The sequence below is a fragment of the Melanerpes formicivorus genome, unplaced genomic scaffold (assembly GCF_026170545.1).
Source record: "Melanerpes formicivorus ecotype bairdi unplaced genomic scaffold, bMelFor1.0.p_v2 SCAF_20, whole genome shotgun sequence".
NCBI classification, from domain to species: domain Eukaryota; kingdom Metazoa; phylum Chordata; class Aves; order Piciformes; family Picidae; genus Melanerpes; species Melanerpes formicivorus.
The window spans coordinates 3,434,849-3,453,210 of NW_027142372.1; positions in this window are offsets into that span (position 1 = coordinate 3,434,849).

Sequence of the window (18,362 nt, forward strand, 5' to 3'; positions counted from 1 at the left end):
TCAATAAAAAAAAAAAGGGAATCTGCAGACTATTTTCAGCTTATATTTCACAAATAAAACATTGATGCTCCCTTTTAAGTTGGCCATCACTCATCCAGCAGGTTTCACAGACAGTAACAGTTCGTTAGTAATTTCGGAAGGGGAAGATGTATGATGTTGTAAATATTTAAAATCAAATTTGAAAAAAAAGACAGAGATGAATGTGATCAGAGTAGCACAATGCTGAAGGCAATGTTTTCAAAGCAACTTGGTAGATATTGTTTTCCCTTGTAGGTGGCAGTGTTGAAAAGGAAGTTAAACTGGGTCTGACTTGGGAAAACAAAAATCCCTGCCTGAAACTCCCACAAACTTGGAATGTGAAGAACAGAGCAACTTCTGCCAGGCCAGATTCAGAAAGAGTGAATAAAACAAGTGCCAGAGATTAGCACTTGGTAATTTTAACCGAAGCTGGATTTACTTAATTAAAAAAATATTCATGTTGAAGTTAAGTATATCACCTCAAATGTAGTCTCGTTCACACAGTCATACAGCAGGAACTGTCCACATTAGGGTGGATAAAAGACTTCTCAGTTTAACTTTTTTTCTCCAAATTTGTGAATATGAAACAGTACTTAAAAAAAAAAAAAGGGCAAAAAGTGTAATTTTTGGTTTTTTGAAAAGGAAGTATTTTGTATCCTTAATCATGTATTTCTGTGATTCATAGAACAGAAAGTCTCATTTAAAATAAGATTGTTAGCTTTTTAATCTGTGTCCTTCCCTAATTGCAGAGCAAGTGCCCTGTGAGCAGAACTGCTTATTGCTGAACTCTGGAAAACACTCTGAGGAACTGAGTGCTTTTAAAGCCAAACAGCATTTGCTGATAAAGCTATGGATTTGTTTCTCTGTTGGTGGGGCAGTCTCAAATGTTGAGTACAAACATTGAAGAGTAAATAGCAGATTTCTGTCTTTTACCAACCAAGTTACTTTGAACTGCTTCCCAGTATTCAGTTGTTGCTCTTCATTAATTGCCAGGAAATGCCATACCTGGACGTCTTTGATGCTGTTGCATGTTGATGTTAATAAATGAAGAAGCACAAACTTTAAGACATATCAACTCAGGAAGTGTTTTCAGTCAATTAATTTACAAATGGCTTGTAGGGTGCAGTGGTGTCTGAAGCTCGTTTAGACTCACTTTGCAGTAACATACTGCAAAATTTGCCATGGTAATAGCTTAAACGTGTTCATTTTATGCTGTGTCTAACTAGCTGTAAAAATACTCAGATAATTTGTGGTGTACTTCAGAAATGCTTCAAGAAATATGAAGAACTGGGTACTGGATAACTCTGAAATAACAATAAAATTAATATTCTAATTGCAGTGCATCACTTCCAGTACTTTCATCAATCATGCTATTGAAACTAAAAATAATGTATACACAGTGTCCTCTACAATATTGTAGTTCAAAGATGCAAGCACGGAACTTTGAGTTTTAAGACCTTTTTAATTGGTTGTTGGTTGGTTGGCTTTTCGGTTTTGTTATTTTTTGTTTTTATTATTACTTTTTCATTGACTGAGTAGTGGTTGTTAAAAGGATCACATGGGGCTTGCTTTTTACTATTTATTTGCTGCATTTCCATGCGGGAAGAGTAGGATCACAGGATAACTCAGTTTGAAAGAGACTTCAGGAAGTCTCTAGTCCAACCTCTGTCTCAGAGTAGAGTCAGCTGTGGGTTTAGACTTGGTTTCCCAGGGCTCTGTCCAGTTGGGGCTTAAAATCCTCACAAAGGTTGGAGACTGTACGAGCTATCTGTATAACCCATGACCCTGCTTAGCTGTACACAGTTCCCTCAATCTACTATCTGAGCTCCGCAGGGCAGGATGCTGGTGGCTGTGCTTGCTGCCAGGGCCTTGGCCAGTTTGTGTTCAGCCTGTGAGAGCTCAGTGCCTCTTCAGCAGAGCTACTCCCCAGCTGCTCAGTTCCCAGCCCGAATTGCATTTTAATACTTTTCTGGAATTTGGAATGTCAAAATTGTTTAGGTGCTGAACAGATATTTTTCCAAGTACCAGTTTGAATAGGTTTATATTTAATTTTCTGTTTCTACAGAATAAAATTCAAAGTGTATGCTTTAAAATCTCAGACTTTATATTAGTTGGAATAAAACATAATCAAAATATTTTTAGACTGACCCATCCTTTACTGGTGCATTTAAAAGTAAAAGAAGAAATCCAAATAAAGTGTGTTCATCACTACTCTCTTGCTTTATTATTTGTCATATATTTTTAATACATAACTGACACCTGATGTATTACTTAATCAAGAGAAAAAGAATTATACCTTGCACATAATCAGTTATTTTTGCCATATCAAAAAAATTAGACTAACAGATGAGGAAAATAAATAAGATGAACTTTTAAAATGAAAATGCTTAGCCTTTGGAATTTTAGTTGACAGCTTTTGAAAATTAAATTATAAGTCAAGTACTGATAGGTTTGATATCTTCTTTGCAGCTTTGCAGATGATGTATTGCAGCTTTAATGGAATATCATTTATCATCTGATAATAACAAATGTAGTATTTCTGAGCTTGTCATCTCTTCTGTGATGACAAATAGTCCAACTTGTAGCAGTGATAATGGAATTTTATAATGATCTCTCCAAACCGACACTGCTCTACTGCAAGCTATTTTACTTCACATCTCAAAATACCTGTTAAAGGTAGATTACAAGCAGGTCTCAAAAGCTTGACTGGTGTATAAATAAATACAACTTTTGTAGCACAGAAGCTTATCTCATTGATTTTAAAGTTTGGTCCATCGCATTTTGTTGGTTTTGTAGTAAAAGTTTTCTAGATATACTAAGCTGCATGTTTATCACAATTTTCTTTGTAACAAGACTCTTGTTGTCAGCAGACCTTCATACCAATGTATGAGAAGAAACAATGCAGCTCAAACTATTCTGAAAAAAAAAGTGGCCAGCTACCTTTTGAAATTCTGTCAAATTATTTTTGTTCACATAATTAAAGACCTTAAAATGAGAGTCTTTATTAGTTGGTTTTATGGCTTTTCTCTAAAACCATAAACAATTTTCCTCAGTAGCGTTGACTTCTGTAATACAGCTGCCTTGGTGTGTTTGTCCAAACCATTAGATTCTTTAAAAACATTCTTGTCTTTCCAGGGACTAACAGATAGTTTTATTTAAGTTTGGCAGTTGGAGCATTTGAACCATTCTTCAGGAGAATGAAAAAGGAGGAACCGTGAAGAGAAATAGTTTTTGTTACATAAAATGTATGAGGAAAAATAAGTAGGGAATCTACTTGTAGACACACACCTGTGAGGATACTGAAGTTATTTAACACTGATTCAAGTAATTTTAACAGAATTCATTAGATTTCCCAGATGTTTCCCCAGTAGGGAAATTTGAAATGTGTAATCATGAATAGATTCTTCCAGTGATTCTTCCAATCTGAAAATATTACAAACTCAATCTGAATTTCTCAGGTTTAGTTCAGTATAGTCTCTTGTCTTCCATGAAGATTTATTAACATAAAGCTTACTTTAAATGAGCTGCTTCCAAGATCACTGTAACTCTCTGCCCTATCCCATCAGAGATAGTGCTTACCAAAAGCATATGTTGCTCTGTTGCCACTGTTTCTACTTTTGTACAAGAGTCTTCCAGGAAGACATGTCCTGAAATAACTCTGTTCTGGGAGAGACCTGTTGAGGACTTTTGCTGAACCCTGGCTACAGTCCTGGCTCCATCAACCTTCCACCAGTTAGCAGGAACCTTAACCATATTTTTGCTTGAGAGAGGAGCATTCTGATAAATTCAAGAACCATTCTGTGTGGACAGGTGAAAAATTACTTTGGAGACCTCCAGAGCATCGCATGTACTCCGCATCACAACAGCTGGCTAGAGCCCTGTTGAGGATTCACAGTTCAGGACCTTTCTCAGCAGCATCTACTGTGATATTAATGGCTGTAATGTTGTCACTGAAGCACCTAAAGGAAAGCCTGGTTAGTGTGCAGCATTTTTGGGTTTGCATCCATATACTGCTCAGAATTATGAAGCAATAGACATTTTATGCAAGTCTAATTCAAGACTTTAACTAACATACAACCACATAAAAACACCCATATTGTGCTTTAAAATCTGCAGTGGTTTACTGTAAGCATTTCTGGGCATGATTAAATCTTAAATGAAATTAATCCAAAACTATTCTGTATAATTATTGCTTTTATTTATGGGGAGTTATTGAAGTTTGTGAAGAGACGTTAGGTAATCAAGAATTCACAGAAAACAGTTTGTTTGAATATGGTCAGTAACTTTTACAACTTCTCAGATTATATTAAGAGAGAAAATATTTAATTATCAGTGATTTCCTTCCTCTGCTTGTAAAAATGAAGACCAGTTAATTATCTGTTTTGTCTAAGGGACTATGTGTATGAATAATATACATAATATTAAATATTCATTACTTTCAGTTGAACACAAGTCATGCACATAAACTTCATCCATGTTTTAATGTAAACTGAAAAGAGTTCAAATTATAAACAAAACTATATGATAAAAAAAAATCTGGTTATCAACAATTCATGAAGGAAAAATGCCACAATTGGAATATTTTACCTAGACTTTATAAAGGCAAAATAAGAGTGTGCTTAGATATGAAGTGGAGAATTAAGCATCAGATTTTCCCTTAGTGTCAAAGTGGTGACATAAAATCTGAAGACTAGGGGAATTGACTTGAAGATGAAAGATAAAATAGCTGAAAGTGTACAGCTTGCCTATGCAGTGATAATGTGAAGGTATGATAACCATCTACAAGTGTTAACAGCAAGGAAGGAGAGGAATTGCTCAGTAAGTGACGACATAGCTGGAAGTTACAGGAAGATATTAAAAAAGGAAAAGTTTTGGCTGATTGTTATCAAGAGGCTTCTGACAGTGTTATACATCAGTTGTGGGAAAGTGTCTGAAATGATCTCCCTTGGGATACTGTTAGCTAGAGTGGGCAATCAACAAGATGATTTAGGAATAATCCTGCACTTGTAGTCAGGCACTGGGCCAAAACCTGATATGGGTTTTTTGATACTTTCAGATGTTATTTTCAGATCTTTTTTTTTTCCTCTTTGTTTCTGAATGGAATTCTTGCTAGTGAGGAAAAAAAAAAAAAAAATCACATGATTTTATATCAGCATAAACACTTTTATTATCTGAGAACAGTTCTATTGACCAGTGTGGAATTCCACAGATGAATACCAGTGCCCAGAGTTTCCTACCATGTTACAGCCTTGAAACAAATGACTGATGTCCGGTGCTAATCATTTGCCTTCTGTCAGTTTGATTGCACATTCCTCTTTTAATGTGATCTAACCCCTGCAGCAACTGAGATAGTGTACATCACTGCTGTAGTCAGACTTCCATTCATCACCAGAGAAAAAAGCCTCCTCCTCCTCTCCCTACCACTATACTCCTCTATGGCAGATACTTCATCCACCCTAAAAGGCCAAAACAGAAATTAATAAAAGCAGTTTAAAGGTGGGGGTTTTTGAGGGGGGTGTGTGTTTTGCTGTTTGTTTGTGGTTTTTTGGTTTGTTTGGTTTTAATTCTTGAGATTTTGTGCTGAGCCTGTGGCATTGAGTCTTTGGGAGGTTTCTGTGTTAAATGAACGTTTATTGGACTATTACAGCACAGCGTAAATGTACTTCTCGTGACTTGGGGAATGTTCTGATATATGCCAGTTAGACACTTGTCTCAGAAACCTGGTCTTCATTTACTGATCCAAACAGGTGGCAATTTGTAAGCATGCAAATCTGGATTTTATAGAAACAATCACAGAGGAACACAAAGAAAGGAAGCAAACAAAAGAAAACCCAAAACACTGGTAAAAGAGCACGTGACGATAACATACTCAATTCTCTACCCAGTCGCTGCTGTATCCTTATTTAGCAGAGTATTTTCTGACAATTGACAAAATGCAGTCACTTCAAAACCTAAAACTGACTTCTGATCTCAAGTATCTCTGAAATCTTGACTCATTTCGGCATCCTTCTCCAGAAAGATCAGAAATTCATAGGTATGAGGTAGTTACTCAACTTCCTTTAAATATGATGCTCCCTTAGCTGTTCTGTAGGAAAATTTCTTTAATATGTGGTATGTTTTATTTTACTCAAGCATGCCTTCAGTTACTAAAACCTCCACGGTGGACAATTTTGAAATCTGCAAACTGTATTTTCTTTTAATATTGTGTTTATAGTGATTGGTTGGCTTAATGAAAAAATACGTTAAAATTATTTAAGTGACAGGGCTGAATGTGATTTAAGAACACCTTTGAAGAAACGTATTTCTACAGTTTAATATTCCTGACTGCAAAATTGTCCCGTTCCAGGCTTAGATTTGGTTTTCCCCTGCTGACATGCGCTGTCCTGAATGTAAACTCTGACCAATACAGACTCAAATTTGCAAGATCTTCTCTAGAGCTGAACGGTTAAGAAATTCTTGCATAACTTAATAAAAATGAAACGGCAGATTTGTGTGTGACAGGCCCTATGAAGGATTATTTCTTAAACTGCAATTTTCAATTTGACAAGCCCTATTAAACACAGAATTGGATGTCATATGTAATGGATATACAATTACATTTTACTATTAAAATTCTCTTTGTGAGAGAAAATTAAATTTCTTTTAACTGAAATGTATAGAAAATTAAATACCAACTGGTTTGATTAAAATAAGTATATGAGATAATCTTTCTTTACCTTATAAAAGAGGTGATTTTCTATGCATTCAGATGCTTAGAGATGATGAATAATGATAGGAAACACTAATAAATTGTAATAAAAATTTAAACACTGCTGTGTCAATGCCCAGTTTAGCAGGGCTTTGATTAAAAAAACAAAGTTTTGCTTATGAGTTGATTGCAAATACAACTTTCTTCCTGCTACTAGATATGGATTTCTAGTTAAGCTGCTTCCCCACAAAGCAGTATCTATCTAGAGGGAAAGTAGAACAATTTATAATATCAGTTAGTCCAACCAGGAAACAAATTATACTATGTGATTGATTATTCATTTTAAGAATTAAATATGCAAACAGTGTTCATCTGCTGACAGTTCACAAGTCATCCATAGATAGGAAATGGTTTTCACCACAACTGGGGCAGCTTTAATGAGTGAATAATACATTAAAACTTGAAGAAAATTAAGAATAAGAAATTGCAGTGCTTATTTTCCATGAGGGTTGGTACAGGCTTCTGGTCCATATTACTTAGGAGGACTGTAGAATGCTTGCCTCTGTCCTGGCTCACTCTGGGGTTCCTCCAAATTAAATATACTTACCTCTCTACTGATTCTGTGGAAAGGTTCTGTACTTTGGCTTTGAAACAAATCTCATCTACCCAGGAGTGGTCATAAAGCCCATTGGTCTAGAGGGCTAAAGAGTTATTGAGTACCTGGTGCAGTAGTCTGAGCTTAGATTCTGCATAAGAGTTTGCCTTTAGCAGGCACAGGACTTGCGATAAGGTCGTTTAGCTGTCTGTGTATACATTATTAACCCATCTTGCGAAATGCATAAATAGAGGGGCAACATGGTTTGTGGTGTTTGGTTTTGGTGCTTTGTTTTCACTGTATTGCTGTCTGATAGGGGATGAAAGATGTTTTCCGATGCAGGATAGGCACAGCTGGTTTGCTACTCCAGGGCTGGATGAGGGATGTGTAAGGTTGAGTGAGGCTTTGGAGGCAGAAATACATCAGATCTTTCTGTACTTGGAGGTGCTGCCTTGCCTGGGTTTCACTTGCTATTCTAACAAATTTCCTTAGTATGCTTGAAAAAGAGAGAGGTATGGCATGTTTCTACAAACTTGGGTGCTCAGGCTCAGATTCACGTCCTAAAAGCTGCTTTTTCCTGTTAGTCTCAGCTCACTGCTGAATGAGGGTTTGGTATTTCTGTGGGAGTGAGGCAGGTCAGAGACTGGTCCACTGGTAATATGTCTTTCTTGTGTTTTGGTTTCTCCATTTATTGTGAGTCTCTATAGTAAAAATAAAGTGGTGCAATTTTCTGAATTAACACAAAATAATGTAATTATTCAACAAATTAGTTCTTGCACCATAAAAGAGAATGGCAAAGTCAAGGAGTCCTTTATGTGAAGCAGAAAGAGCAACTTTACCATAGAGAATGAACTACAGAATCCTTCCACCTGTTCATACCTTTCACTAAATATGCTGTAAAAGCCACAACACATACTCAACATCAGATACAATTAAGTCTCTGGTTTGTATTTATGAACACCTGAAACAAAGTTACAGGGTTCAAAAATCCTATTTGTATACATTCAAGAGCAGAATTTTCCAGGCAGGTGGTGCTGATACTATGTCAAGTATGAAATATTTTTTATTATTTGCATGAATCATACCTATGAATCTGAGGCCTCCAGGCTGTGCATTCCTAGCAGATCTGTGCATTCGATGGATTCATAAAGTACATTTGAGCAAACAAGCTACCTACTGTTCCTGTTAATCATGTCCCTTATCTTAATAAATAATGAAGGTGCCATGGACTGACAATGAAATATTTTGAAAATAGTTTTAATGTATAGCTGGCAGAGGACCTGTTGGGCATTGATAAATTACACAAACAGAGAAGATGAGAAATCTGTAAAATATTAATGGTCTGCTTCTGTAGGCAGCAAAGGAGAATATACCTGTGTCTTCCATAAGGACTTAAGCTGCCTGTGTGAGGCTAAAGGAAATGTTTCCTACTGACCCATGAAACTCATGTCTTGCAAGCAGAGCTTATTGCCTTTGGTACTGCTTGAAACATTGGAGAAGCAAACAGTCCAAGGGACATGAAACACAGCACTTGATGCTTCACGTGTAGTTATTGTAGCCTGTGGTCTGTAAGATGAAGGCATCCCTGTGATGAAGAGGTGTAGAATTGTCCCTTGGCTTGTAAGTACAGGAGAGAATTCATAAGGAGCCCTTTGTGCCCCAGTGCTCAGTGTTTCTGTATGCCCTGGATACTTGGTCTTCTCTCTGATAATGGCTCTTGAATTGCATTGCCTGGAGGGCTAGTGTAGGGGCAGAGGAGGTGTGGATGTATATGAAGTCTGGGGAGATGTACAGGGAATACCATCCTCTTAGGAAATAGATTCCTGTCCTGGTAATGTCATGAATGAAGAGAGAAAGGGTAAGGTTGCCCTTTCTTCCTCATCATCTTCTCAGGCCAAGAACTCCACCCTAACAATCAGCATATACTTACTGGGTGAAAACAATTTCTCTCACACTCTTATCTTTATCTGGAGCAGTAGCCAAATACTGCCACAGGATATTTTCTATAAAACTGCTGTCCAGTTACTGTAAAACCTTTAGACAATTGGTTACTTACTGCCAAGAAGCTATCTTTTATGCAGTGATTTGATGACATTACTGCCTAATGCTAATTTTGAGATGGTGGATGTTTTTGATGTGGGTATTTTATTGCACCTCAAATGTAAATGTCTGCAGCCAAGTGCCATTTGAATTCAGCAAAATGAGCTGTCTGTGCTGAGCAAAAGATAAATTCCTCTAAGAGATTTGAAAATTATTGAGCAGAATGTATTTTGAGTGGGAAATGTGTAATGGAGCAATGAATTTAAAGGGTAATATGGCAGCATGATTTCAGTGATAATGGTTTTACTTAATTTCTGGAGAACTTTGAATTAAAGCTACAAATACTTGGTTTAGTGAGAAAAATAAGCACGTGTATAAATACAGGAAGTACAAATCACTGAAGAGTTTAATTTTTATAGTAACTATACTATAAAACTCACAATAATGCCTTAGCAGGTTTGTATTTTCAAAAGAGATATTTCAGTTGGTGTTCAAGACAAGCTGAGACCCAGGTGCTGGTGGGTGGTTGGTGTACCGTGCACCTCTGCAGCTCTTATCACCTGAAAGCCATCTCTCACAAAGCATCTGCCCTGAGTGACAAGATACAAACTGTCAGTTGTCTGTGTATTCCATGTAGAACTAAACATTTAAAAAAAGTTTTGCAGGTTAGGTTCTGCTACAACACTAAATTTCTGTTCAGGGAATAGTGCTGCACTTAGGCTTAAGCTGGGAGTAATTGGGAGTTGAAGTACGTCTTCTGCTTTTTCAAATGCATTCTCTCTCTGCCATATTCTGTTCTAATTGTTTACTAGCATCTGAAATGAGAATATTGTTTATTAATGTTGTCTGTTTAAAAATAAAATCTCTGCATTTACTTTAGCTCTGAAGCTCAGCTAATAGTTTTATCCCTTTCCAATGATTCTCATTACACAGCCTGAATTTGATTTTAATAAGGAACACACAGATGCATAATCCATAACGTGATTCTATATGCAAGTATACCCTGGGTTATCTTTGATATTGAATATATTTCACTGTGGAGCATAATTATCTGTGCAGGCAAATTCTTATTTAATTTCATTGAAAATTATGTAAAGATTTTCAGTATATCATGCACTAACCTTGCAGCTGGATTAACGTGATGGACTATCAAGACTTCTTTAGGGACACAATGGACTGTTGGGTCAATAGCCCATGAACAAAGAAGGATTTACACAATAATCCATAATGGCTCTTTAGAAGCTGTTATGGTCTATCAGGATAAAAATCAGATAGATAATATGTATAAAATGTACCCTTGCTTGTGGAAAGCGAGCATTTGACTGCTTAAATTCTAGCCCTTTAAAGGTCATGTTAGATTCTTTTAGTATTTGGAGCATAAGGTTACCTGTGAGAAGACTTATCTCTACTTGCCTAATTGCATGCTATGCAATGAAAATGAAATTAATTAAAATACTCAGCAGGTTCATGGGGAAAAAAATAAATCTCTTTTTAAGGTATCAATACTTCAGAAAATAATTTGCGATTTCACTGCCCTGATGGCCAATGAATTTCAGAAAGGGGACACAGTGGCCCTGACCCAACAACCCTGCAGGGTATGGGGACTCCAGGGAGGCAGCATCCTCTAGAGCAGGGTCTGATGTTTCAACATGCCTCTGGCTACGCTGCTACTGCTTTCCTCTGACATTGTCCTGGGTGCAGGTGTCCCTAGAGAGCAGTTTACACCCTCGGGAGACGGTATGATTGGCCAGAAAAATACTTACTTCAACTTTTCTCATTGAATTTATATTCTCTACTGTTACATGTTAAAAGAAAGAAATCTGTTTATTGGTAGATTTACTTTTCAAGCTCTGCCAGCGTAAGATGACACTACAATAGTTATATTTCAGTCACAGCAAAGCAAAAGGCAGCATTTTACTTAATTATTTTTCTATGAATAGAAAAGCATCTTATTAATGCTCTTCCATACAATTCTGCTTATTGGTGTTCAGACATCATGTAGACATTAGAAAAGCCGAATTTAATATAAAATGTTAGAGAGTCCTCCCAAGTGAGGAAGGGGCATATGATTTATAATCTCTGATCGTTTCCTAGAGCAACACAAGCCCCCCCACCCCCACCCCGTCGCCTGTTTGCAGCAGAGGGCAGCAGAGCAGCGAGGATCCACCGTGCACGGCCCAGGCACTGAAATGGGCCCTGGCAACTGGGTAGGTTTTGATATTGTCCTGACACATAAACACCTCGACTCAGGTTTTCAAAGGTTATTTGCACACTAAAAGAGGAATTAGAAAAATGAACTTACATGCCAAAAGTAATTTTGAATATTCTAAGAAGACAATAGTCCTGTGAAGCAATTTGTTTTAGATAGAAAAAGCCCCTGTTATCATTAATGTGTTAATAGAAATTGAAGCATGTTCAAAATAAACAAGCCAAATTACTTCTAGGAAAGTGAAGGCATGAATATATAAAATGATATAATGTCAACAAAGTCCAGCATTATTTGCAAGCATGTGGCCACATTACCTCAGCCACACACAACCCTTTGTTGTTGTTTTTTTTCTTCTTTAATGTTTGTGTAATGCCTAAAATTCTGATGTTGCTATGAAGAGTAACTGTGGTGCATGATATATTGTTGTGTTTGTTATTGTGCAATTTACTTTAAAGTCATTACTCTACCTCGTACATAAAAAGTCAGCAAATTATCAGAGTTTATTCCATTGACTTTCTCACACCTTGAGAAATAGCCCATTTGTATTATCACAGTTTGATATATTTCCCATTTACTGAGCTTCTTTGGCAAGCTGGCATTTTAATTTAATTATACTTTTTTGCTAATGTCTTTATTTTTCAGTGTCTCTGGGAAAATGCCTTTAAGGTCTGGGACTTTTATTTTTTTTTTTCTTTCCCCTTCCTCTTTTGGCATACTCTGGTGTAAATTTATAAACTGACAAAATTCATTGTAAAAATTCAAAGAGGTGAAATTAAGGGATATGTTAAGAAATCCTGTGCTTAAACAATTAAGCATTTCTTCACTTTGAGAATGTGATTTCTGAATATATTTAGTATCATACACCCCTAATTAGGACCTGAAATGTTAAGAGCAATATAGCATGCATAATACAGGCATCAAGCAGTGTCATATGTGTTTAAAAAACCTCATTATGGGGCTCAGCCTCAGACCACTGAACTCAGTGGGAGATTTTCCGTTTGGGTTTTTTTTTGTTTATTTGTTTGTAGGGGTTTGCTTGTGGGTTGTGGTTTTTTGGTTGGTTTTGTTGCTGTTTTTGGTTTTGTTTTGAGGGGTTTTTTTGCGGGGTAGATCCTTAATCCTTAAGGTATATCCTTAGTGCAAATTAGAACTAGAGTTAAGAATAGAAGACATATAGTTATAATACTTCTAATACACGATTGGTACCCAATGTAAAATCCTATTTTGATACAAAGATTTGCTCTGTGGTCCTTTTTGCAACTTCTGTTAGCTCTTTGCCTCCAGAAACGTGGTACATACACATCCTGCTAATCCTTTTAGCATCCTCATGTTTGCACCATCACCTTTCTAATAGCCTGCAGGAGAGGCTGGATCTCTTTTCCTGGAACACTAACAGAAGTTTGAGGTGTGATTGCTAACTGTTTGCTTTGGCACCTCCTAGGAGCCAGAGAAAAGAGGGTAGAAATTTTTCAGTGGCGGGGACATGGCACACTGGGGTGTGAATTAGGAGATCAAAACACAGCTAAACAAATGAGAGTCATGCTGTAGGGAAGATGGAAAACCAGGAGTGGACATAGCACACCTAACCTCACTGCAATGACAGGTCAGCTAAAGCATTAAAAACATTTCAGATAGAGGAAGGTTGTGGATGGAGAAAAATATACCTAAAACCTCTGATTTTTTTTAATTAGCATCTTATGTAAATAAAAGTTAGCAACACTGGCCCTACCTCCATCTTCTGCATACCTGATAAATCAGTGTGACTGTGATTAACATTCCACTTTTGATATGAAAAGACGAAATAAGGATTCACACCTTGAGTGCTGACAGAAAAGCTCTCCAGTTTCTCAAAAAGAAGTAGCTGTTTTGAAACACGTGCCTGTGGGCACACTGAGATCTAACTGCCTTTACTGGAGGGCAAGTGTAGATAAAATTGACTACCTTCTCCCCTGCTAAATTCTCAGTAACATCCTCCTGGTCTATGTTCATATATATGCTGTGGTACTATTTTTGGATAGCTGTTATAACTACACCTACAATCACGATATGTGCTAGATAAAAGTCATCCTCAGCTGTAGATTTGCAGATGAGCTTCTGTTTGCTCAAGTAAGCACTGGTTCTGTCACACAGACTTTGAGGTCTCCTTATGTAAACTCTGTCTTGATGTAGGTTGATTTCCCCTTTAGAGTTTTTGCTTTTGCTGCATTTGATCACAGCTAGCCAGACTGTGTATCTAATACATTGTAGCTCTTAATGACAACAAACAATAAGGAAATCATTTGCAATGTCTGAAAACTGGAACTCTTGGCTATAGATGCTGTGACAACAGCTGTTTGTACTCTGTGTACAACTCCCCTGCAAGATTCAGCATCACAATTACACCTTCCTAACTGAAGAAATCACACCAAGAAAATAGTTACTTGCTGGGATATTTAAGTGATCTTGGAAAAGAACTGATGTAAATATTCAGAAAAGTATGAAAACAAAACCAGGTCTTGGTGTATAAGAAATAAATATTACTAGCCACACACAAAGTATTAATAAAACACTTTAAACAAAATGCTTTTAAAATGTTGTTATTAAAAAAAAAAAAAAGGTTAATTTTTTTAAAAAGAACAAAGTTTAGGACAAAAGTCATAAGAAATAGTTAACATCTTGAAAACAAATCTATAGTAAGATCTAAGGAATTCAGTGCATTTAAATCCCCAAAGAGAGTGCTAAAAATGGACAATTTAATCACAGGAGGAAAAAGGAAACAAATGATAAAAGCATCCTTCAGCCAAGTGATAGTGCATAAAGAAGTTTGGAAGTTAAAGAAACTTGAATAAAAAATTATATACAAGTCAAACATTAAGATTAATTAACCACTAGACGTTTTAAAGTGGTGTTTTCAAATGCTTGTTCTCCATCATTTGAAATCAAGAGTGGCTCTCTTCCCAGCTAGATGAACTGCAGGCTGCAGAGCCTCTGTTGTGCTTGGCCATCCCATGCTCTTTTTCAGACTAACTCTTTAATCTGTTTGTACTTGCCACCATCCACAAAGACGTATGAAGCTTTTAATAGAAAACTATTCTTTGTGGCCTCTTTCTATCATCAGTGCAAAGGCAGAAGATAATAACCTCTCATTTTACAACTTCCTCTGTAAATGTTGGCTTGACAATTAGTGTTTTCAAAGACTGAGAGCAACCTTCAAAGACAACCATCACCAAACAGAAGGTTGATTGTCGAACCAAACATCAGGATTAATGGCAGAGCATTAACAATGTGACAAAGTCTACCTTGAGTGTTTATTTGGTGCCATTTTCTTGCTAATACCAACGCAATAAGAGGATGTCAGCTCAAATCCTCCCAAAAGTTAGCTTTGAAGAATATATTTACGAATTCCACATTTGTGTAATATTGACCTAGAGTTCTGGGGACCTGTTGGTGCTCCCTGAACTAGGAAGTCTGACATGTGAATGCAGCCACAAAGCTCTCTCCAAGGCAGAGTGCAGCTGTCTACCTCAGCCAAAGCTTGAGGCAGCATTGACATGATCTGACAGGTCCTGGGCTTCAGCAATGTTCAGTATAGCTTTACCTTGGCCTCCTGCTGACAGCTGCCTCTGTAAGTGGTTAGGAAAAAAAGAATGGGTTTGCCACACTTTTTCAGAGGTTTTTATCATACTTATTTTGTCAAAGTTCAGTGTACGTAGTTGGTTGAAAGTTGAAATTTTGACCAGATGGATTCTTTTGCTGCTGTTGTAAGCATGTGTGATGACTTGGTGGTTGAGCCTTGAGAGTCAGGCTTTTGGTGGTGTCTCTTTCTGGGGTTCTGGAGGTTACCATGGCCATGGTGGTGTACTGGCTTGGTTTGTGTAAATCTGCTCAGTGTAAATATTGTCAGCATATCCCATTGTGACAGATGTTCATAAGGACAGGAATAAATCAATTAAATAAATTGTATAGCTCACACAGAGCACCTTACAATGCCCTTCTCTCGTGCTTTAAATTGTGGTGGCAGGAGGAGAAAAGGACTATCCAGAATCAGTGGAATATATGTTTTAAACAATTCTTTTTCTCATGCAAAGCTAAGAAGTGGAAGTTATATACAATAGAAAGAGAACAATGGGAGGGAGGTCTTGACTGCATATTTCAGAATGAAGTTGGAGTAGAACAAAACCAGAAGACGTTAGCTTTTACTCACAGTGTGCCCTAAAGGCCTGGCATATGGTTGTAGATTTGCAAGCAAAATCAGTTTTATTCTTCCATTGAAAACAAACAAGGGGGTTTTGGTTGTTTGCTTTGGGTTTGTTTTGGTGTTTTTTGTTTGGTTGGTTGGGGTTTTGGGTTTTTTTAATCCCCAAGTATCTTTACCTTTTCTTTCTGTTTCGTGGTGTTCTGCATCCATATTTTTGCTTGGAAATTAACATAGTACTGGATATGAATTAATCTGGTATACAAATGTTACTGTCCCTAATCCTTTACAATGGGCATGGACAAATGCAATTGTTGCCAGATGGAATCTTTTCTGAATGTAATTCTTACATTCAGTTCAGATTCCTGACAGCATCTTGCTCTAATGCAGTGTAGTTTAGAGAGCTGTTAACCATTAATTAAATTCCATTTTGTTAAATAGTATCTCCATAAGTCATCAAAAGTGAAATAAAAGTATTAATACAAAAAGTGTTTTCAATTAATTTTACATGTGAAAGCAAACTGCCTGAGTCATTTGTAGCACTGGCAGAATTAAAACTTGTGACCAAAGTTCGTTCAGCTGGATTCCAAGGAAAGACTGTTCTGTAATGCAGCAGCATGAAAGCAGAACTGCCACTTAATGCTGGGTAGTTTAATTCTGGAAGCAGTCTTATTGGTTCTGGGAAATTCATCAGTGTGCTAAAGCAGACTGATATCTCTTAGTTTAAATCTCTGAAGTGCTGTGGTGGTATGGCTGAACTCTAAGATTTTTTTTAAACTAATGCAAATGAAGAGCATTGGAATTCATGTAAAGGAGGACATTTAAAACTTTTAGAAAGCTATCTGAGGACACAATAGCTGTGACTATACAAACTGAAAGTAAGAGAGAAAGGGCAGCTGAACATGGGCTGAACCTCTCTGCTGCAAAGCTGACAAAAAGAAACCAGCATTTTCTGAGAAGAATACTGTAAAATAGAGGTAGAGTAAAATGAAGTTAAAATCACGGGGGGTGGGGGGGAAGAATGCACTTTTTCAATATGGAAGTTAATTAATCACTACAAAACCACTGTATCTGGCAATTTTCCATCACCATTAAATCAAGATAAACCAAAGCAGAGTAGTGATAGAGGGATGCAAATTTTGGCAATAGAATAATGCATAACTCTAGAATTTGAACAAACTGATTAAAATAGCTTGACAATTTTAAAACCAGTTAGTTTTACACTTCTAAAATTGCAAACCAGAGCTACTGGGCTATCTATTTCTATATCTCCCATTGGCTCAGGGACATCTCCACTAACACCTTGGTATATTGCCTCTTCCCTCCATTTATTTGAATTTTGAACCTATTATAAACCAGCCCTCATCACTATAATAACTGGATTTTGAGGCTGCCATGGATTTTTGTGCATCTTGGAGGGAGGTCACTCAGTCTCTTCAAAAGTGTACATCTGTCCCCTTTCTATCATTTTTAGGCATAAAAATTAACTATGTAAGCATGTTGTGAAAGAGTGATAGCTTACATATATAGACAGGAGATGTGACTGATGACAGAGTGAGTGATCCAGCTTCTATCCATTCATTTCCCTTTTCCCAGTGTTACAGTTTCCTGCTTTCCCTCACTTTGCTGAGCTGACTCATCTGCCTGGGCATTAAACAATTTCCCACCCCCATACGGTTTAGTTTGGAAAGTTATTGGCAGACTCTGTTCAGAAGGGCACTAAGACAGGCCAGCATAAGCGAAGCAACATGCAGCTGAGAACAGGAAAGGGGACATACAACGGGAACAGTGGATGGAAGAGACCATCCTGCAGCACTGAGCCACAAATCAACTCCAAATTGCCTGTGATTGTGCCCCAGCTGTAGTCACATGCAGTGTGTACACTGCTTGGTGATAGATTATGTTTTCAGTGCTTATGAAACTCAAGCTACCCGTAGACTTTTTTTGCTACTGCTGCAGCTTTATATAACTGTGGCCATTACTGTTTCTTTTGTCTTTGTTCTCTGGAATGTTTAAGAGAGTTGTGCACATGCTGTTTAACGAGATTTATTTGGCCTGCAAGCTGCAGATGGGCAGAAATCAAAGGAGGTGGAAGTGGACATTGACATGACCTCCAGCATGTTGTTTATGGAGAACATCCTTCTAGTGATGTATGACAAGTCTGAGGTCAATGATTAGTATCTATTAGCTCTTTGAAAAATGGAGAAAGCAATAGTTCCTGATGGTGCATGTTTTAGATCTGCTTAAAATGGAGAAGGCTGAGGTGAGAAGAAAAAAATGCTTCAGTATCTATGTATACACTTACCACACATCTCCAGGGCATCTTGATACTCAAAATACTTACACACTAAGTTATGCAGTAGATAGAACTGTGGTCCAGATTCTTTCTCCCCTGTCTCCCCTCTGAAACAGCTGGATTTGATTATTATTCACTTCTTTTTCTAAATTCTCTTCATTTCTGTGTTTTTGTTGGAAGACTAAATCAAAGAGGAGCTTTACATTTGGTCCTGAACCTAGTGAGCCTTGTGGTAATTTGCTCCTCTGCAAAAATTGATTGTAAAGTCTTGAGTGAGCCACCTCGGGCCATATTCCCTCCACTTCAGCCACATCATGAAGAAGTGCACACTTTCCAAGAATT